A 23,418-nucleotide genomic window follows, 5' to 3' on the forward strand; every position below is an offset into this window, starting at 1 on the left:
TTAGTCCTCAACGAAATACTGCAAAATAATGAATAATGAGGGAGTGCGGCGTGTAAGGGAGCCATTTCATCCCTTATTCATTATTATCATATATTCATTTATCCATTTATTTACTCTTAAAAAGGAAGGTGTTTTGGACCAAGGATTTTCTGTCAATGGAGTTGGTCGTACCGTGAGAGGGGTTGAGTTTCTCCATTTGGTGCTGATCATTCTCTCTCTCTCTCTCTCTCTCTCTCTCTCACCTGGCCACAACCCTGCAATCATGAAGACATACCTGTAAAGGGAAGAAGAAAATACATTAATGATATCGAAGGGACGTCAATTATTCTTCTTATACTTTTTAGTGTTTTATTATTATTATTATTATTATTATCATTATTATTACTATTACCATATTAATATTATTGCTGCTTCTGCTGTTGTTGTTAGTTATCAATTAATTCATTTACTTATTTTATCTTCATGTTCATTATTATTATTATTATTATTATTTACTTCTAGACGATTTCATTCATGTTAGAAGAGCCCCGTAATACATAAGGGAGATTATGAATGCAACATCTAACCCTTCCAGACCCAATCGTCTCTTCTAACCTGAATTAAATCGTCTGACTGAAGTAAGAATTAAAAAAAACAAAAAAAAAAACACGACATTGCACTGAAAAGGTCATATTACGATTTGGTTATATTTGTTGCTCTGTTTCAAGGCATTTGTGGCTGACACGACACCGCCACCCTCAACCCCTGCACTGAGAGATGGCTGGCGGGAACACACCTAAAAGAGGCAACATCGCACTAAAGAAGTTCATACGCTTCAAATATCTCAGCCTGCACACACAAAAGCTTAATCATCTCACTTTCTGTCTGTAAATCTATGGATTTTTTTATATTTCCAGAAACTGAATGAAGTGTCTGACTGGTAAGGAAATATCTCTGACTCCCCTTTTACACTGCCCAAAAACACGCCATGGACTATATATCAATATCTATCTACCCATACATACTATATATATATATCATATGAGGTGCTTCCTGTTTTACGTATAAAATAAGCATGTCTGTCCACACATTTTGAATCAGTCATGCAAAACTTCCCCCTCTCCCAGGTAATGGCTGCCACACGGCCCAGGCAGCGTTATTCACACGGACGGTGTGGTGCAGGCCGGGCTGGGGGTGCGGTGTGAAGAATGGGGGGGGGGGGGACTAGACTTCCTGGAATCGTCACGGCGAGGAAAATGCTCTTTGCTGTCTTGTCCATTTCCTCTTCCTGACCCCTCTTAACCCCTTGAGTCCAGTGATTTTTTTTTTTTTTTAATTCTTCCTACCTCTATACAATTCTACATTCAAGTTTATTATGGCCTCTCGCTAATGGTAACTGAAGCCTGTACCCCATCCCTTCAGTTCGAAAAGCGTCTACAAAGCTGGCAAATAACGTCCGGATAAGGATATTTCTACTTCCTTCCTCACCCCAGACGATTTTATTCAGCCTCCTAAGTGTCTCGTACTGAAGGGGTTTCCAGTTCTGAGGCCTCTTTCCAGCCCTCCTTCCTCCTCCTCTTGATTACTCCTCCTCCGCGCCTTTGCTTTCCCACTAACAAAACGTCTGCAACTCTCCTGTTGTGAATCCGTCAAGATGAGAAACTGCTCTCTCTCTCTCTCTCTCTCTCTCTCTCTCTCTCTCTCTCTCTCTCTCTCTCTCTCTCTCTCTCACGGAATCGGGAAGAGGGACTGTAATGGAGTTGGGATTTACTTTGGGATTTACAAGTGCCGTAGTAATGAGAGAAATCCAAGCTTTGTACAGGAGGGAGAAAAGATTGGGCTGTAAGGGGGGAGGAGGTGGAAAGGGGAGGAAGTGAAGATGGAGTAAGAGAGGAGAAGGGGAAGAAGGAAGAAGAGAAGATGAAGAGGGGGGAGGATGATGGAAAGAAGAGAAGGGGGGTGACATGGAAGAGAGGAAGAAAGATGAGAACAGGAAGCGGAATAGAAGGAGGAGGAGGAGGAGGAGGACAGGAAAAGAGAAAGAGTGGAAGAAGGATGAAGGAAAGAAGGAGGAAGAGAAAAAGGAAAGAAAGACGAGAGGAAGGAGTAGATGAGAGAGGAAGTAATGGTGAAAGGAAGGGGGGGAGGGAGTGAAGAAAGAGGATAGAGGGAAGAAAAGGGAAGAGGGAAGAAGGAAGAGGAGGATTCGGTAAAAGCTGAGAGAAAGGAAGAAGAATTGGAAATAGAAGGAATACGCAGAAAGAAGGCAGAAAAGTGGACGAGGGGGAAAGGGAAAGGGAAGCTATGGAAGAAGGGGAGAGTAATCCGTGCTATATGTAGATGGCAGGAGGGGAGGACTGTGAAGATAAAGAAGATAAGAAAAAAAAAAAAGAGAAGGGAAGGTGAAGGGAAGGAAAGGGGGAGGGAAGGGGAAGGGGAAGGGGAAGAGAAGAGCAGGGAAGGGAAGGGAAGAAGAGAAGAGTAAAAGGGAGGACACAGAAAAAACAGAAGAGATGATGGGAGAACAGGGAATGTGAGAGGAGACGATAGGAGTGGAGAGGAGGCATGGGAGGTGAGACAGAAAAAAGGGAAGATGGAAGAAGAAGAGAAGGGGGAAAAAAGGGGGGGGGGAGAGGGGAGGGGAGGAGAGATTCCCTACTATATATGGATGGCAGAATGGAAGGATTGTGAAATGATAAGAGGAGAGAAAAATGATAACAGGAAAAGAAAGAAGACAAGGAGGAGAGGAGGAAGGAAAGGAGAGGAAAGAAGGGAGGCATGAAAAGGAGGGAAAAGGAGATAATAAGAAAGAGGGAGGACAGCAAAGGAGAAGGATTAAAAAACGAAGGGAGAATAGAAGCGGGGAAGGACAATAGAGGAAGTGCGGGGAAAGACAACAGGCTAATGATGGATATACAAAGGAAAGAAGACAGTGAAAAAAGAGGAAAAGAGGAGAAACAGAGACAAGAAAGGAAATACGGTGAAGCAGGGGGAGAGAGAGAGAAGTATATGAGTGAGAGAAAGAAGGATAAGAGGGAGTGTGAGGAGAGAGATACGGAGAGAAAGAACGGGTAAGAGAGCAGAGGGAGGAATGGAAAGCAGTGGAGAATATGAGGGGGAGAGGATTGCGTATAATGGCGATGCGTGAAAAAGATGGGATGGGGAAGGCGATGATGGGGATGGGGGCAGGGGGGAAGGGGGATGAAGGGAAGAGGGGGAGGAGGGCAGGAAAGAGAAGAGAAAAAAGAAGAGGGGAAAAGGAGAGGAAGATGGGAATGGAAAAGAAGAGAAGACATCTTATTGGGATAGAAATACAAGTAGATTGGAGAATGGCGAGAGAGAGAGAGAGAGAGAGAGAGAGAGAGAGAGAGAGAGAGAAATATTAGCTCGTATGACAAAAAACTATTCACGCGCAATAAAAACTTAATCCTTTTACACCGCCCACTTTGCATTCCATACCTCTCCAATCTTCGTATATACACATTCATTTCAACCAGCATCACAGCATCACCATAACAACCATCAACAGAATCCCAAAACACCACTACGACAAACGACCACACCCTCACTATCCCCACTACGACGACTGTCATCAATCCCTCACCAACACCACATCAACTGTCACCATCAGCACCACCACACCATCACATCACAATTACCACTATCAGACTTTCATCACAAATCACACATTCACTACACTTCCACAATATCCATTATCCCTCCCTCATCACCAAACCACAACACCACCACATCATCACACACTCACCATATCACCACACCTTACCACCATATCATCACACTTCCTCATCACACCATCACCACATCACATCCTCACTACTAAACCACAACCACATCACACCCTAACCACAACACCACCACATCATACCCTCTCCACCACACCGCCACAATGGGCCGGCCGTTCATCACAAGGGATTACACACCCAGCTGCCACCACAACCACCACACTTGTTACCACAATACCACAACCAACAACCATTCCTACCACAATCAGCTAACAAATTTCACCAAAAACAACACAATTTTATCAGCTTCGGTACAAACTCCTAACACATGCAACAACTAATCAACCCACAGTAAAAAGAATGTTTAATACCAATTCCTACCACAGTCATCTAGGATATATATATATATATATATATATATATATATCTATATATATATATATATATATCTATATATATATCTATAACTATATATATCTATCTATCTATCTATCTATCTATCTATATATATATAATCTCTCTCTCTCTCTCTCTCTCTCTCTCTCTCTCTCTCTCTCTATATATATATATATAGTTATGAGCCGCGTTGTTTGTTTGTTTGACCTTCCATCACGCCAAAACCAAGGGCCACAGGGGTCAGAGGTCCCAAGACCCACATATATTCTGAATCAGGGTGACCCAAGGACGGTTTTAGACGGGTAAAAATTCAGATCTGGGTCATTTGAGGTCACCGGTAGTGTGTTCGCCTTTATGGCCCGGACAACGCCGGGTACCCCTGCAGCCCAAATTTGGCATGGAGACTCACATGACCTCCAGTTCGGACACAGACTATGCGAGGTTGACCTTCGAGGTCATTTTAGGTCACCGGTCGGAGTTCATTTGAGGTCACCTGTAATAGGAAACAATTGCGCACAAATACTGTGCGTTTGTCTGCGAAAGTTGAAACAGAAAGTTCCTGGACCTCTTATAATCCGTCTTCAAAAGCATAATAGGTACATGGTCTTTCTGGAGTAGAAAGAAAGACTGAACCAGAACAAATAGGATTAGAGTGTTCTCGTTTTGGCCCGGGCAACGCCGGGTACCCCTGCCAGTACATTACTACCACAGTCAAACATCTCTACCACAACCATACATCTCTACCACAGACATACATCTCTACCACAGTCATACATCTCTACCACAACCAAAAACATTTTACCAGTTCAACACACATCCATATCATATGCAACAACTATTTCAAACTTCAATCAACGCGCAATTTTAGCACAGTGCAACACATCCCCCACCACCATTCCCCTCCAACATTTCCAGCTACTACCACCACTACAACCACAACCTCACCCCCACCACCACAATCTCACTCCCACCCCAAAAGCAGCAGCAAAACAATCTCCCACCCTCCATCCCACCCCACCACACCACCACAACTACATCCTCACCCCCATCACCATCTCACCCTCACCCCCATCAGCAAACAAGCAGCAACACTCTTTCCCTCCCCTCACCCCACCACCATTACAATAACTGTTCCATCCATCACTTACTGCAATAGGCCAAGAAACAGGCAGAAGTGACAGCAATAGCTTAATTTATAACCCAGAAGGCCAAGGTCACCAAGCAGCTTCAAAACAATCCTAAGAGATTTTTTTTTTTTTTACTTAAGAAACAAATCTGATCTACGAGACAAGTCACAACACATCGTAAAACAAAACTGGCGGGTTTCTTAACTTAAAAGAATGGGCGAGTTACGAGCCGAGTCACAACACATAAAGTTATATTAAGCCTATGTATGAGAATATTAGAGTCTCCATCCTCAAGTCTTTGTAGAAAGCGATGTACAGCAAATGTAAATATAAACGATAAATATTGAAAAATGTAAATTTTACAGACTTCTTCTTCTTGGAAAAAAAAATACATTGTTTGTGTGTGTGTGTGTGTGTGTGTGTGTGTGTGTGTGTGTGTGTGTGTGTGTGTGTGTGTGTGTGTGTGTGTGTGTGTGTGTGTGTGTGTGTGTGTGTGTGTGTGTGTGTGTGAAAAGGTACCGGTAAGAGCTACAAATGCAACCAACATCTGTATCCTACCACCACTATCACCACCGTCAATACCTCACCACAACAACCACAGTTAATATCTCCCTTATTAAATCTCACCACAACCACAACTACCCTAACAACCACCACAAACATTCCCTCCACCTCCACCACCACCATCACTACCACAAACCACAACCCCACCATCATACTTCACCACAAACACAACCAACATTCTCACCACCACCACCACAGCCAAAAACTCAACTACTCACCCCACCACAATAGCCACAAATAATATCCTCACCACCACCACAAGCACCATCACAAACACAAGCAATATCCCGTCGGTCCAGCTCCAGTGTTTGCCCTCGCCTCCCCTTCAGTTGCCCTCCCAATTCTCCCTCTCCCCCCTCTTCCCTCCTTCCTATATTCTCTTACTCGCAGCTTTAAGATTCCTACCATGTTTACTAGGGGCTTCTTTTCTTATTCTGGGTGGGGATTTAAAGCCTTCTGCCCGAGATCTTTTATTTCATTTTATTTAGTTTATTCTAGCTAGGTCAGACGAATTTATTCAACGGCACACCTCAGGCGAAAGGGGTTTGAAACACCAGCACTGATGCATACTGATGCCTTCTGCGCGAGAACGCCTCACCTATATTGAGTATAATCCCTTGGCGTCACCTAGATTAAAAATAAGTTGTCTAAGGGAGGAAAAAGAAGAATTTTATTTAACAATTTATTACCTGGATCATCTCCAACTAAGGCATATTAACCATAAGCTATTTAAGGTGTGCAGAAGGCAGATTAAGTCACTCAATATATATATATATATATATATATATATCATCAGCAGCCATACAAGTCCACTGTTGAACAAAGGCCTCCCCCAACCTATTTCACGAATTCCTTGACTGAGCCAATCTCTACCATGTTTTCCCTCCAAATTTCTCTCTCATCTCCCCACCTCTTGTCTGGCCTTTTTCTGCTACGCTTACAATATCTTCGTGTCCAGTCAGTTAGCCTCTTGTTCCATTGGTTATCCCTTATTCTTGCTACATGGTCTACCCACCTCCTTCTCTGTTCTTTTATAACTCCTATAATGTCTTTGACTTTAGTCTGCTCTCCCACTAAAGTTGATCTTTTCCTGACTCTTAAAGTTATTCCCAACACTGACCTATCCATTGCTCTCTTAGAACGCATTAGTTTATTTTCCATTGATTCTGTTAGTGTCCATGTCTCACAACCGTACGTCACAGCTGGAATTATACATTCGTTATATACTTTTCGTTTCATACATATTGACAAACTACTTTTCAAAATGTATCTACTGTATGTTTACCGAAAGTTGTCCATCCAATTGTAATGCGCCATTTTCTTTCACTATCATAGTCTTTTGTTAATTTTAGTATTCGCTCCAAGTAATTGTACTCCTCGACTTCTTCAAGAACTTCTTCGTTTATTCTGATGACGCTCTTTGGTGTATGTGGATTAAACATTACCTTAGTTTTACTCTTCTTCATCTTTAGCCCTACTTTGAGACTTTCTCTGTTCAAGTCTGGCTGTGCAACCCACCATTCTACGGTCACTTACTATATATATATATAAACAAAATATCCTCTTACCCTTCTCTCACTTTCATAATGCACCTCTCCACTGTGTGGAGTGGCTCCGCCCTGTTCTTGAGTTTCCTCTCCTAACCTCCCTTTATGGAAACAGCTACGGTTTTATTCCATTTGCTCTGCCACGGATATTTGTGATTACTGCTTGTGTACACACACACACACACACACACACACACACACACACACACACATAGCAGATAAAGGAGTATGGGGTGTTAAGAGAGGAAACTGAGGGAGGATGAGGAATTTGAAAAATTGGAAAATAAGAGAGAGAGAGAGAGAGAGAGAGAGAGAGAGAGAGAGAGAGAGAGAGAGAGAGAGAGAAATACATCCCAGTGTAATACCGTCCCTTTCACGTGAGAAGGGAGAGACAGGGTTAGGGAGGAGGTTAGGGAGGGTGAGGGGGGAGGTGGAGGGGTGGATGAAGGTAAGAGAGATCCACCCTAAGCCACCCGCCGCCATGAACTCCTCCACTTTCTCCTTCCACTTCTTACTGTCTTCCACTCTTCCTCCTCTTCTTTTCTTCCACTTCTGTTCCTCCATCTCCTTCATTCCCCTTACTTTTTAACTTCTTTTTTCTACCCCACTTCTTCTTCCTCCACCTCCTCTTTCATCTTACACTTCTTCTTCCTCCTCTTCCACTTTACTCTTATTCCTCCTCCTCTTCCACCTTACTCTTCTTATACTCCTCTTACTCTCTTCTCTTCTTCCTTCTTCCTCCACTTCCACCTTACTTTTCTTCCTCTTCCCCCTTACTCTTCTTATTCTTCTATCTTGCTTCCTCCTCTTCTCGTCCTCGTCCTCTTCCACTTCCTCGCCTGGCTGTCTTCCTCTCCTCATGCTCCACCTTATCCTCTCCTTCCACACTTTCCTCCTCTCTCTCTCTCTCTCTCTCTCTCTCTCTCGGTTTTTCCCATCTCTCTTTCGCCATTCTTTTTCTCCATTTTCTTTGCGGCTTCTTATCAGTGAGTGTGGTTGGGAGGGGAGATAAGAGCAGGGGATTCAATAATCATGTTTCGTTTGATGAGAGAGAGAGAGAGAGAGAGAGAGAGAGAGAGAGAGAGAGAGAGAGAGAGAGAGAGAGAGTGTGTGTGTGTGTGTGTGTGTGTGTGTGTGTGTGTGTGTGTGTGTGTATACGTGTGATAAAACGATAAATCAAGGAACCACATGAACAGAATACCTCTCCAATCCACACACTGAGAATAAAACACACAGATCGTTCCACTGTCACCGCCACCCCTTCCCCTTAATCTGCCGGATATATTTGCCTCTCTAATTAACCCTGAACAAAGCTGAACAAACCAGGAGCGCCACTGATTATCGTGAACATTCCTGAGATTTATACTCGTCTCCTCAGTATGTTTCTTCTTGTAGTATGTAATGGTGTATGTAAAGCTAAGTCTGGATGCAGTAACTAAGTTTGAGTATGTAAAGTGTGTGTATGTATATGTAGTATGCGAGTATGTAAAGTATGTATATGTAATGTAGGTTAAAGAATGTAAAAATGTTTGATAAAGTATGTGTGATATGTATGCACGATAACGTATGTAAAAGTATGTATGAAACAGTATGTGTAATAGTACGTATGATAAAGTATGTATAACTGTGTATGGATAAGCATGTATGATAAAGTACGTATAAGTGTGTATGATAAAGTATGTATAATAAAGTATGTATGATAACGTATAATAGTGTGTCTGATAAATTATATGATAAATTATGTATGTGAGAAGTATGTATGATAAAGTATGAAAATTATGAGTATGCAAAAGCTAAGACTTGACGTGGCAGATAAGTATAACTATGCTAACACTGGGAGATGCCTACGTGTGCCATCAAGACCTATGGTAAGAGTGACACATCAAAAATGATCTATAAGAACTAACATTAAGCCCGTTCGTATATATTGGTAAAAAAAAATCTACAAACTAACTGATCCAATTATAGCCTCAATTTATGTACCTGGAAATATGCATTCATTATAAACAAATTAAAAAAAAAAAACTTATCGTCATCTCTAATAAAAATCTGGTGAAAAATTTGGGGACCATAATTATTTTCCAAAAGCAAAAAATTCAGGCAACTTTTTCCCGAGATTTGAAAGACGCCAAGTTCTGGTTATAATCATTCCTTGGGCAATTTTTCCAAGACGTCTGAAAGGAAGCTGATCTACATATTCAATTTCTTTCTCCTCTAATTAACTTTTTTTTGACTCGCACAAAAAGTTTCCCTGACCAAGACAAGCACAAGTCCTGAGCGTTCATTGCCTTTGCTGAGCACTCCACGCCTCTCTCTCTTTCTTGTTTTTCTTTCTTTCTTTCTCTTTTATTGGGTAGCGTGAAAAGAAGAAAACTTAGGCTGGAAAGTGTTGGGGGTTAAACTCTCTCTCTCTCTCTCTCTCTCTCTCTCTCTCCTAAGCGCTTGGTGTCTTTCCTAAGTGCTCGTCACCCTCCCCCACTCCTCCTGTTTCTCCCTCATTCTCCCCCTCCTTCCTTCCTTCCTTCCTTCCTGCTTCAGTGCCTTCGTCAGCTCTTTCGTCAGTGTTATAGGGTGGCTTTAAGCTTGGTTTTACGGCCCTGTTTACACTGTGTCCCCGGTGTGTGTGTAGTGTAGTTAAAAGCAAGCAAGAAGGCCGTCGTCTGCTAAGGAGAGGGCAGCGTTCCCCTGTATTTAACCCTTCCAGTACGACAGACAACACAATTTATCTATTATTTTTCTTCCAGTGCGATAGACAACACAATTTATCTATCATTCTTGTTCTTCCAGTACGATAGACAACACAATTTATCTATTATTCCTGTTACTATTAGACGCTCAGAGTCAGCATGAGGGGGACACAGCACTGGCGGGGGAGGCAACAGACATCCCAAATTTTTACTGTCAAATCCGTCCCTTGAGTATGTACTGAGTGATAACAATAACAGAAAGAACCAACGGGATTTCTTTCGGCTGAACAAAGGTGTCTGATGCTTCCATGAACAAAGTACCAAATACCAGAATACCATGAACCAAATACCAAATACCAGAATACCATGAACCAAATACCAAATACCAGAATACCATGAACAAAACACCAAATACCAGAATACCATGAACAAAATATCAAATACCAGAATACCATGAACCAAATATTGACGCGGAAGAGGGTTCAAAATGTCGATAAAATGGTCTTTCCACAACCTAGTGAGAGGTGAGAGGGTTGTGGGTGGGTATATATGTAGATCCAGTGATATTTTTCAACCCTAGTAACATCCTCAGCTTCCTATAACTAAACATTCTCAGGCTCCTATAACTCATTCTCAGGCAGATACAAGCGTCTGGAACACAATACTAGAGCTGTTCCAAACATGAGAGGTTGAATGGTAACAGTATTAATATTTTGGCACGTATTCTCGTCGGTTAAGGAAGCTCTCTAACACCTATTCCTCAGCGATTTATTTTTTTGTATACAGCTGGCTAATATCCTTTTACACGTCATTTATGCAGAGTACGGCGGTATTAGAATGACTTAATGAACACAGAAGAGGGCAGCTCGGTGCAATAAGCAAAATAAATCGCATGGGAAGAGGTGTTAGGGTACTTCCTCGCCCGACACACTGCTGTATCAGGTCCCAGGGCACACACACACTTTCTGACACTAGCATCGTATTACAGAAGCACGTAATTGTACAAATGACGCATGTAATCCAATATTGTGGAAGAGGAGGAGCGAAGGAGGACGAAAAGCAGCAGGTGTGTGTGTGTGTGTGTGTGTGTGTGTGTGTGTGTGTGTGTGTGTGTGTGTGTGTGTGTGTGTGTGAGAGAGAGAGAGAGAGAGAGAGAGAGAGAGAGAGAGAGAGAGAGAGAGAGGAATACATTAATTATCTTCTTACTTTTAAAAATTTCTTCTTTGCATAACCGTGAAGTGCTCAATGTTACACGAAATAATGTGTTAAATGTGTACTAAAACCACTAATTCCAAACAGGATATGAAAGTCAAAGTAAAACGTGTAAATTCCGCTGTTAATCCACTAACATCTAACACGAGGAAAAAACACCACGCCTTCAGGGCTCTTATGTTCACGTTTACAGTTGTTTTCTCTTGGCTGGCACCCTGAGTAAAGCAGTAATCTTCCTCTCCTTTTGTCTGGTGGTGATTTCAAGTCTCAAGCAGCTTGTAGGTGTGATTAAAACGCTGTGTATATGCTTGGAAGAGTGACACAGTATTTGTCAACACGGGTCACGTGATGTAACGCAAACACTACTATACTTTTATCATTATACTTGATCTAAAACTGACACCTCCCCAACATCAATGCTAAACTGTAACAAGAGATTAACACGAGAATATTGCAACAGTTACAAAGAATCGTAGAGGTGTTATATAGTCACAGAGATAAGGCAATAAGCTGCAAAAGGACAAAAATCTTAGCTTAGGTGAAAGAACTGCAGTATTTTCTTTACGGCATTATCGTCGTTCATTTATGTCAAAACTATCGTTAGCATTACACTTTTCTTTGTCATTAACTAGTTTATCCCAGGAAATAACTTGATTCCAGGTCAATACGCTTCCTGTTATCTGAATCTCCTATGTACTTTGCTTTACTCCTCCTCCTTCCCACCACCACCCTTTCCTTCATCATCATCAATCTCCTCCCTAACCCCTCATCATTACCCTTGCCCTCATCACCATCCTCCTCCATCCCCCTCATCACTATCCTTACCCTTGATCATATCCCTCAATTTTTTTTTATTTTTCTTGTTCTTTGCCAACCTCTTCCCCTTCATCATTACCTTCACTCCTTCAATCTTCATACTGTTCTCACATCTTCCATCTTCCTCTCTTCTTCAGCCACATGACTCTCTCCTCTTGTCACCCTGTCCAACTATTCTCGGTCTTCCTCTACTCCTCCCCTAATCGCCACTCCTCACAAAAGGCTGCCCAGACCCGGGATCGAACCGGGGACCTTTAGATCTTCAGTCTAACGCTCTCCCAACTGAGCTATCTAGGCGTCTTCCTCATCCCCGTCACAATGGCAAGCATTCTCGTCATTTAAGAACGCTCCCTAACATCTCTCCCTTAGCGATTTATTTTGCTTATTACATCCTACTGTCTTCGTCTGTGTTATATAAACCCTTATGATGTCGCCATAATCGTCATAAGTAAACAACACAGGGATGTTAACCAGTCGAGAATAAATCTCTCAGGAATAATGTGTTAGGAAGCTTCCTTAACCGACCAGAATACCAGCCTGTATCTTTCATCAACGACTTCTCTTTGTCAGCAGTATCGTCCTCTGTTTCGTCTATGCACCTTTTCATCGTCAGCGCGGCATATTCTTTTCGTCAGCACAATTTATTCAGCATTATTTTGGAGTCAGTCCACCAGCATCGTCTTCTCTTCGGCAGTAATTTGTCAGTCCTTCGTCCGTCATTCGTCAGTACTGTGTTCATCAGGCCAGTTTTCTCTTTGGAAAGCCTCTACTTCGGCCTCTCTCTCTCTCTCTCTCTCTCTCTCTCTCTTTTCAGCTCGTCGTTTCCTCTTCGTCATCAGTTTCGACAGCCCACAGTCAACATCTGCGACAGTTTTTCATCAGCAGCTTCGTCAGGTCTATTAGCAACTTAGACATCAGCAGTTTCATCCCCTCTTGTCAACACTTAGCAGTTTTTAGCACTTTCGTCACCTCTATTGGCAAACCTTCTTCTGCTCTTGTCAGCACTTCGTCGGCTTTCGTCAGCACCTTTTGTCAGTTCTCTCCCAGCACCCTTGTCTGTTCTAGCAGCACTTTTGCCAGCACTTGTTAGTACTTTCATCAGCTATTGGTAATTTCGTCAGCTTTTGTTAACAGTTTCGTCAGCCCTCCATCAGCAACTTCGTCAGGTCTCAGTTAAGTGTCAGGAAGCCCATCAGTTCTCCATCAGCACCTTCTCCCTATCGCCCCACACGCTCTCTCCCCCTCCCTTAATCATTTACCTTCACTCATCAACATCCTCTCTCCCCTTACTTCCCTCTTTCCATCTCCCTCGCCTTATCACCACTCCTCTCCTCCCACTGTCTTCCCCCTTAACAATTACCCCACTCCCTTCATCACCACCAATTCTCCCTCATTGCCCTCCCCCTAACCATTACGCCTCTCCCCTCAACACCACTCTCCACTCATCACCACTCCCCTCCCCTTAACCATTACCCTTCCCCTCTCATTACCACTCTTGGCTCACCACCACCTCTCCCTACTTCTTCACCTCTCTCTTCCTCACCACCATACATCTCGCCTCTCATCACTATCTCTGCCCTCACCACCACTCTCCCTCTCACTACCACCGTTCTCCTTCACATCACACCACCTCAAGCCTCACAACGTCTCCCCCTTACCATCACACATCTCCCCTCTTCACTACGCCTCTCCCTTCATCGTCATCCCCCTCCACCACACATCTCTTCATCACATCCCACTCCCTCCACATTCCCACCAACCTTCTGCCCTTACACCATCTGGCTTCTCCCTCCTGAGTACTCCACTAAAGCAAGCTGATCCACGCTTCTGGTTATGATTCCACCTAAGCTATCCTGAGAAATGGGGCCATTCGGGATCAGACTAACTGCCTTCAGCGCTAGTAAACTTTCCTTGCCTGAATAAAATGATGTGATGGTAACCAGGGTATGCGGGAGACAGCACTCTCAGACTTAAGGATTCGTGGAGACTTTTTAAAGCATTCAGGCTGAGGCGTAACTTCTAAATTTATTAATTTCAAATGACAACTCCTGCATTAAACGAAAATTAAGCCACAGGACTGAAGTAGATAGCTCCTTCAGTATATTGACATAATTCCTGCAACCGAGACCATATCATTGCAAAACAGGCAGCTACCCATTTGAGTAATACATTCCAACTACCGAGATTTGTTCAGCTGAGGAATACTCGTGCACTAGTACGGGTTGTCGGGAAACTTCTCAAGAATGCAGAATCTGAAAGTAGCTCCACTAATCCCTTCAGTACCCTGACGTCTTCTTTACTTTATTCCTGTTCCCACCAGACGATATTATTCTGCTTAAGAGCGTTCTGTGCAGGTGCTGGGGTGATTTATGCCTATCAGTTATTCATCCATCCCGACTAAACCACAGTCCATACATTCCATCCTAAATCTGTCTTCCAGTATATTTATCCTTCGCCACTTCCCATCAGTGTTGCTTATGCTCACCCCTTCAACCCGATGACGTATTCTATATTCTCTCTATCTCCTGACGATTTCATTCGGTTCAAGAGAAACTACATCACTACAGGAGATCTCCCAAACGAAAGCTAACTAATACCGTCAACAGATGGCAAGAATAAAACAATAAAATACATCCCCAGATAGAAGGGGTGAAAATATCCATGCATAAAAAAGGCGTCACCAGCCCAGCCTCTCACGCCTACGGGTAATAAATATATGAGACAAACAACACGGGGCAGGTGTAGAGGGAGCCGCAACCCGTACGTCGTCACTATGTTGGGTATTTTTGTAAACAACTGGGTGGGTGAGGGTGGGAGGTAGGGGGGCTTATTTACAAGGGGAAGTGTAGAGGTAAACAAAGCAAGGGAGGGGAAGATGGGGGTAGGGGTGTGGGAGAGGGGAGGGGAGATGGGGCTGGAGGGGGGGAACTGAAGGAAGACATGGAGAAGAAATGAGAAAGAGGAAGGGTAGAGAGAAACTGCGGAGACTGATGGGAAAAGAGAAAAGAAGAATGACTGGATAAAGGGGAAAGAATGAAGGTGACAAGGAAATGGGGAAAGAGGGGAGAAAGTGAAAGGGGGGTGTTAGAAAGGGAGGGGAATCAGAAAAAGTGGAGGGGACTGCGGAGAGAGAGAAGGGTCGACGGGAAGGATAGAGAGGAGAGGAGAATAAACGTATCAACCATTTACCTATCGTACACACATACATACATACTCTGCAAATAAACCAACTCCAAGCACATACATACATTATCAGTTTCTCACACACACACACAGCTCATCATCATCCTTCAAACGAATCTCTCTCTTCTCTCTCTCTCTCTCTCTCTCTCTCTCTCTCTCTCTCTCAAACACACACAGCTTGGACACAGTCACAGGTGTTGGCGGATATGCACCAATTCCTTCCGGGTGAGTGAAGATACATGGAAAGTGTTTGCAGAAAATTGTGTGTGTGTGTGTGTGTGTGTGTGTGTGTGTGTGTGTGTGTGTGTGGAGAATCATGTGCAAGTAGGATGGCGCGTTCAGGAAGGCAGAAGTAATAAATGTATACAATAATCTATGTATGAAATGGTGTGTGCTGGGGGAGAGGATTGACGTAGGAAAGAGTAGGCAAGATAGAGAAAGGTGTTGGTAGAAAGCGGTGTCCTACATGCAACTGGATATGTGTCTGTGGATGTGTAGACAAGATAAAGATTGGTGTGTGCAGAGAGGAGCGGTCAAAATGAAGATGGATGAGTGTGTTAGGCGAAGGGGGAGAGAGTTGTTTGCTTGTGAGGGTGAGTGAAGATGCGTGTATAGGAAGTGTCAGATAGTTTTATGAGAGAGAGAGAGAGAGAGAGAGAGAGAGAGAGAGAAATCATGTGCTTCTGTATCAGTGTTTCCGTGGGTAATATTTTTTTCCCTTAAAGGCGGAACTACAAAAATCAGAGTTCGCCACAGGACGGAAGGAAAAAAGCACCCCCTCCTTCCTCCCTTTCCCCCTCCCCTCCGCTTCCCCTTCTCCCATTCCCTCTTCCCCCTCCCGTCCCCACCCCTCCGCTTCCCCTCCCCCTCCCCCCTTCCCTTTCAGACAAGACGGCGAATAAACTTCAAAAACACCCAGACACGTGGCAATATTATATGCATTTGTAAAGTGTTAATTTTTGCGTTTTATCTCACACCATCACTGGGAAACGAAAGCCAAGACGAGTGAGGGCTTTTCTTTTCCCCTTTTTTTTTGAGGGGGGGGGATTTAATAGCTGGGCTGTGTTCATCTGACGGAACTGGGTTACTTCCAAAATTTGAATACTTGGTCGTAGTTGCGTGAAATTCAATGAACCTTAGTTATCAGGTAGAAATGGGTCTCCTTGGTTTCTAGTCAAATCAACCCTTCAATCTGACTACATCTGGCCATCAAGTCAACGGAGAGAAACTACGGATCCTTGTCAGGTTAAAAAGAACGCACTATAGTATCATAAAAAGTAGCAAATGTAGAGGCAGGTATACCAAAAGACGAAAGACTACTACTTACCTGTGGCCTAATGAGTTGGGGAAATACAGGTGAGCGCGACAGGTAGGGCTGGTGCTGCATACCTGACTTAATTACGGAATACAGGTGTGTAGAGAGGGAGTTGTGACGAGGCTGTGTGTGTGTGTGTGTGTGTGTGTGTGTGTGTGTGTGTGTGTGTGTGTGTGTGTGTGTGTGTGTGTGTGTGTGTGTGTGTGTGTGTGTGTGTGTGTGTGTGTGTGTGTGTGTGTGTGTGTGTGTGTGTGTGTGTGTGTGTGTGTGTGTGTGTGTGTGTGTGTGTGTGTGTGTGTGTGTGTGTGTGTGTGTGTGTACTCGCTGATTGGTCAAAGGACGAGGACGTTGCGTGGACTCCAGAACACTTGATTCAATCTACACCCAAGCGTGGAGGGGGGGAGGAGGGGCGAAGGGGAGATGAGGAAATGTATGGTGAGGACAGGTAGAGAGAGAGAGAGAGAGAGAGAGAGAGAGAGAGAGAGAGAGAGAATAAAAGAAGACTGGAAATAGTGGAAGGGACTGGAATGGTATGGATGGGTTCAGACTTGGTTTATAGACGATGTAAAAGAAGGAGTTAACAGCAAGGCTATGGAAAAATGCGATCAATAATAACTTTCCACGTTCGGGGCGACACTGAAATCCTTCCATAACCCTTCAATATTACAGGTTTGTTTAGCGAGATATTACAAGACTCTGACACAGTTCTGGGACAGTGTAAAGGAACTATTTATCCCATGTGCACTGTGCTTCATTACCGATACGCTATTCGCACGTTACCGGGAATACGTGAGCTGCCGGTGCAAATATCAGGTAAGTATGGCCGACGCTAGGAGTTCCGTGCGAATAAAAAAAAAGGTGAACCAAATACACACCGTTCCTCTTACATTTTTCTTTTCTCTTTTGCCTATGAGTAAAATGAAGGTTTACACTGTTGTTTTCAATGTACTGTAAATCTCGTATGAATAATAATACTACGTGATGTTTTTCTCATGCAAATTACAGTACGTTCCGTTATAAACAAACAGAAATAAAGTTATGCCTGGACATGGTGCTTTTATACGTTTTATTTTCCAGTGCACATCACGTAGCCTGCCCTGGATACGTGTGTCACTGGTTTGTGTACCCGTGTCAACATCTGTCTAACTATCTATCTATCTGTCCGTCTCTCTATCTCCCTATCTACCTATCTATCTGTCTGTCTGTCTCTACCTATCTATCTATATTCTTTGCATACTGAAAACTTAAAACGAGTATCTATGTATTTCTTATAGTTATGTAACAAATTCAGGTCTCTTAATGCCCACCGTGCATCACAGGGAACAACGTGGGTCATTTTCAAAAGTTACCCTGGCGACCATAAGCCCGTAGGCGAAGGACAGTACTCTTAAACACCTTGGCAAAATCCCACGTGTCCCTATTCTGTGTAAAACGTGGTGTAATTTCTCTTTCTATTGCCTAAAGCTGATTAAAAACAAATCTGAATAAAAACAAAGCTTCTAGTTCTGTTTTTTTTTTTTCCACTCACATATATACGCAGGTGTTTAGATGTGCAGGACACGGAACAGTGCGGGGATAAAATTTTGTGGACTCACCTTTTTTCCCCCCCGCTTACCCTCTTTTAATTAACTCCAATGGCCGAGACTCGCTAAAACACACACACACACACACACACACAACTTTAATTTGTTCCCGGCACACCCAATATACAGGTGATATCACAAAGGCTCGCAAGGCAGGTATGGGGGTATGCATTCCGGGAGAATAATTATCGCGCGTGATATAATGCAACCTTTTTTAAACGCGTATCTTTTGATAGGGTTTCGTTTGATTGATTGAATATAATTTAAATTTTTTTTATATGGATATTCTGCTTTAAATATTATGGTACATAAAAAGTTAAGGGGATGGTTCAGTGTGTGTGTATGTGTGTGTGTGTGTGTGTGTGTGTGTGTGTGTGTGTGTGTGTGTGTGTGTGTGTGTGTGTGTGTGTGTGTGTGTGTGTGTGTGTGTGTGTGTGAGAGAGAGAGAGAGAGAGAGAGAGAGAGAGAGAGAGAGAGAGAGAGAGAGAGAGAGAGCCGGAAGTCAGCCAGTCATCCCGAGCAAGAAGGAAAAGTGAAAGTCAGTATAAAGCCACGTGCAGACCCTTTACACACCGCCTAGATAGCTCAGTTGGGAGAGCGTTAGACTGAAGATCTAAAGGTCCCCGGTTCGATCCCGGGTCTGGGCAGCCTTTTTTTCTTTCCTACGACAAGGAGAGTATGGTTTCACCCCGTTTGTCTGTTTGTTAGCAGGATTACTCAAAAACTAAAAGGGTGATTTGGACGAAATTTTGGTGGGTAGATAGCCCGTGTCCCGGAAACAATCGATTAACTTTGGGGACCGATCCGGATCGTATTAAAGATATTGGATCCGGAAAACATTTTTTGTGAAACCCTAGTCAATGATGAGAAAACCTAACCCATTATGAAGAGCGGTTTGGAAATTACACTGCTGTTGTCGGAGAGATGCGCTCCACTGAGTCCCCCTCTAGTTTTCCTTTCATTTGTTAGTGAGGGCCGACAATAAATGGGATATAAGTAGAGCCCTAACAACCTCAGTAGGCGTGGGTGTAACTCGGAAACCTTGGCGCCCCCTGTTTCCTTGGTTTTATATCATTTTTTTTTTCTTTTAAAAGGCGTCCCCCTTTTCGTAATTTACTATCCATTTTCCAGCTTGCTATTTATCTATAAGGCTTTCTCCCTGTTTCCTCTATGACTTTATTTTCCCCCATTTTTAGCTTGTTTTTTTCAGGAAAGGCGCCCTTGTTATCCATGCAGTGTTATTTTCCCTTTTTCACCTTCTTTTCCTAACAACAGGCACGGAACGATTCTGAACCCTCCTTTCCCCGTCCTTCCCTGACAACGAATCTTTAGTTGCGACAAAGAATCAATAGTACAGCTTATTTGCATATGAGCGTCCATATCACGAAGCGGCGCAGAGAATGGCGATAAGAGACGGAACTATGACGATACAGGTGGTGGGGATGGGGGAGATTGTGGGCAGACCTGATACACGATAAGATAAGGCCTAAGTAGCTTGTTGACTCGATAAGGTTAATCTATGCGTTGGAGGGAGATAGTGGCCTATTAATGGACACAGCACAGACATTTTTCAGTACCTTGTGTGTTATGTGTGCTTAGGATTGGATTTTCAAGTGGGGGATGGAAAAAAAAAATAAAAAATAAAAAAAAATAAAACACACCCAATTGAAACATACCCACCCATTCATATACACACAAACACATACCTCCATACAAACACCTCTCTCTCTCTCTCTCTCTCTCTCTCTCTGAGGAGGCATTTCCCAGACTCCCACTACCTTGTCTCAGTTATCACCACGCAAATATTTACAGCAGAGAGAGAGAGAGAGACAGAGACAGAGAGACAGAGAGAGAGAATAACTTTATGTTGCCCCCCATCTCGCATTTCCTATCTCTTATCTCGCCAGTCTCTCCCCACATCGCGCCTGGCTCAAATCGTGTCTTGAGGGGAGGAGGGCAGAAGGAGAAGGGATGTGAAGAGGCTGGTCTCCATTTTAGACTGTGATGATGAAGTGGGATAGGGTGGTGTAGGTCGGGACTGTGTTGGATAGGCGAGCTGGTGTGAGTTGGTGTAGGACAGGTTAGTCTGGGAGTGTTGGTTGCTGTAGGACAGGTTAGTCTGGGAGTGTTGGTTGCTGTAGGTCAGGTTAGGTGAGAAGGGTTGCGTTAGGTGATGCTCAATTATACATACAAACATATACGTACATACAAGCAAACATTAACACATACACATATACATAAATATATACATACATACATACATAATACAGAGAGAGAGAGAGAGGAAATGCTGTGAGTATGTGAGAACGAGCAAGAGGAAGCAGAGAAGGGAGCATTACGCAACTTGCAACATCATGCAACTGCTGTGGCAAGGATATAAGAAAACACTCACACCGTCATATTCTCTCTCTCTCTCTCTCTCTCCCAGTTGTCTTCATACTCCCAGACCGCCTTCACGCAATGTAGTGTGTGTGTGTGTGTGTGTGTGTGTGTGTGTGTGTGTGTGTGTGTGTGTAGTAATAATAATAATAATAATAATAATAATAATAATAATGAAACCAATAATAATTTTCGGGTTATTTATTCATCGCGGCCAGTGGCTGAAAATACATTACTCCTTAATCTAGTATCCTAATCTAAGGGGGTCGACAGGCTGACCCTGACGGCTCCTGAGAAGCGCCTGAACACTATCAAGCCTCACCGAGGCTGGAGTGAGGCGTAGGCACAAGGGTACTGACCGCCTATTCTTTACCCAGCTGGATTTCGAACTACTGCATATCTTCCACCACAGCGCACCTTGAGCTACACTTGACAGGTGAGAGCTCACCTCACCCACGCAAGGAGCGCGGTCTGAATGGGACTCAAACTCTGGTCACTTGAATTGGGAGTCGAGTGCTCTATCAACCGCGGTACTGTGTGTGTGTGTGTGTGTGTGTGTGTGTGTGTGTGTGTGTGTGTGTGTGTGTGTGTGTGTGTGTGTGTGTGTGTGTGTGTGTGTGTACTATAAACAGACACACTGGTGAGCTGCTCGGAATGGTGAAAGAAATTAAAATATTGGAAAGCGACGAAGTGTGAGGTGAGGTGAGGTGAGAAGATGTGAGGTGAGGAGAGGTTAGGTGAAATGAAAGGCAGGAAAAACAAGTTAAAGGGCGTATACCGTTAACCACAGTGCACTAAGTGGACTGTAAAGCAAAATACAGCGAAGTGAAATGAGGTGAGGTGGGGTGAGGTGTAGTCAAGCGAGGTGAAGTGAAGTGAAGTGAAGTGAGGTGAGGTGAGGTGAAGTGAAGTGAAGTGAGGTGAAGATGAAGCCCGAGGTAATGCCAAATGAGATTCGGTATGTCTTGAGATAAGGAAGGAGGGTGAGTGACGAAGGGGAGAGAGAGAGAGAGAGATGAAAACCAAATCGGAATTGAAATATACAAAAGGAGGAAGGGAAAAAGATGAAAAAATGAAAAGAAGATAAAACCATTAAAAGACAAAAGAAAAATAATTTGAAAGAAGCGTCTCACTTTGATGTCTCACTCAAAAATTCATGCCCCGCCCCTGTCGCTTTCTCAAAAAAAAAAAAAAAAAAAAAAAACAAAAAAAAAAAAAATCCATCTCACTTCCTGTTCTCAATTTATTCTCAATTTATGTTCGCTGTTTTCATCCAATCAAAAGTGATAAATAAAAAAGCAAAAAAAAAAAAAAACTATCTTCAAAGACATGCAGATTTTCACAAGGCTCGCATAATTTTCATCTAGTCTCTCTCTCTCTCTCTCTCTCTCTCATACTGCAGAGGGAGGGAAAGAAAAGGTTGACGACCGTATGTTACAAAGTGCAGAAAATGAATGTGGTGCCTCCCTCCTTCCTGTCCCCCCCTCCTCTCTCTCTCTCTCTCTGGTCCAACACAGTGACCCCGCTTCCACCAGTTCACCTATAAACTCTGGACATAGACTAGGCAGCCCGTTACCTGAGACTCAAACCATTTTCCTACGCCACAATCATCAAAACACCAAACACCCTTAACCCCTTCAACCCTCATTCTTGCTGCTTCTAGACGATTTTTACCAGATTACGTAAACACCCACGTAGACATAGTTCAAAGAGGGCGATGCCTGAAAATTCTCCTCCATGGTGAATAAAATCATGAAAAAAAAGAGCAAAATTAATGATGAAAAAAACTCGTGCTGAAAAGGTCAACAAAAAATTATAATTCCCGCCTATCCCCCGACACACCTGGACCCTGGACTCACTCAGGAGACATGAATAAAACGCTAAAAATTCGACCAAGAATCTCATCAACTAATTTCCTTTCACCTCCAGACGATTTAATTCAGCTTGAGGGAGAGACGTTTCGACCTCGGTAGGAGAGATATGGCCTTCTAAATAATCCCTAATTAGGAGAGGTCATCAGTAAGTTTAATAAAAATTGTCTTGAAGGGAAAAAAATGTCTTGTCAGTGAAGGAAGGAAAGCTACTTACACTACTGCACTTTCAGCCTGGTCTGTGTGTGTGTGTGTGTGTGTGTGTGTGTGTGTGTGTTAGAGGATAATTCGAGGATAATATTTTTAAATGTCCCGGTGAAGAGATGGGGATTAAATAATAACTGAGATTACTATGTTCTTTACTTTTACATCAGTATCACAGAGAGAGAGAGAGAGAGAGAGAGAGAGAGAGAGAGTTATATGTGTCAACCAGTATTTCCTCTGACGTGTGGCATTACTTTTTTATGTGCGTCCTTCCTGCTTTATTTATATGCCTCAGTGTACATGTGTAAGTATGTATGTGTACGTGTGTGTACGTGTGCAGTTCCCCTCCTCTGTATGTGTCGGTTTCCTGTTCTATTTGTATACGTGGACGAGGGTGTATATAAGCGTGCTGTTATTTTCCCGTGAGAGAGAGAGAGAGAGAGAGAGAGAGAGAGAGAGACCCATACTGACCACTGAACACAATACCTGTACTTCAATTATAAAGAAACTCCCAGGTAAGTATACCAACCTATGCATACTGTAGACCGTAAACGCTGTCACTGCTTCCACCACTGGCCTTAAAGCAGCCGTAGCAGTGAAATGAAAGCAACAGTGACTATATTTCCTTCATCCTAAACTGGCAGAGATTTTTATCCTATTGCAGCCTATTTCCCGCGTGTCACTGGCGAAAGAGGACAATACTACGGCTCCACATCGCGACTTTTCATGACCATCACCAATTTCTAGTGTTAATCTGTTGTTACTCCCCAACACTCAAGGAGGAGAGATAGCAATTACTTTCGCCAAGTCAA

At 43.3% G+C, this 23,418-nt stretch overlaps 2 non-coding genes across 2 annotated transcripts; one reads left to right on the plus strand and one right to left on the minus strand.

Moving 5' to 3' along the window:
- Positions 1-12,295: 12,295 nt before the first annotated feature.
- TRNAF-GAA (transfer RNA phenylalanine (anticodon GAA)) lies at positions 12,296-12,368 on the minus strand. The gene has a single exon. It is a non-coding gene; the product is annotated as a tRNA-Phe (tRNA).
- Positions 12,369-18,726: 6,358 nt separating this feature from the next.
- On the plus strand, positions 18,727-18,799 carry TRNAF-GAA (transfer RNA phenylalanine (anticodon GAA)). Its single transcript has one exon. It is a non-coding gene; the product is annotated as a tRNA-Phe (tRNA).
- Positions 18,800-23,418: the final 4,619 nt, after the last annotated feature.

Source organism: Coenobita brevimanus, chromosome 94 (assembly GCF_032717465.1).
Source record: "Coenobita brevimanus isolate Jiangsu-jjx chromosome 94, ASM3271746v2, whole genome shotgun sequence".
NCBI classification, from domain to species: Eukaryota; Metazoa; Arthropoda; class Malacostraca; order Decapoda; family Coenobitidae; genus Coenobita; species Coenobita brevimanus.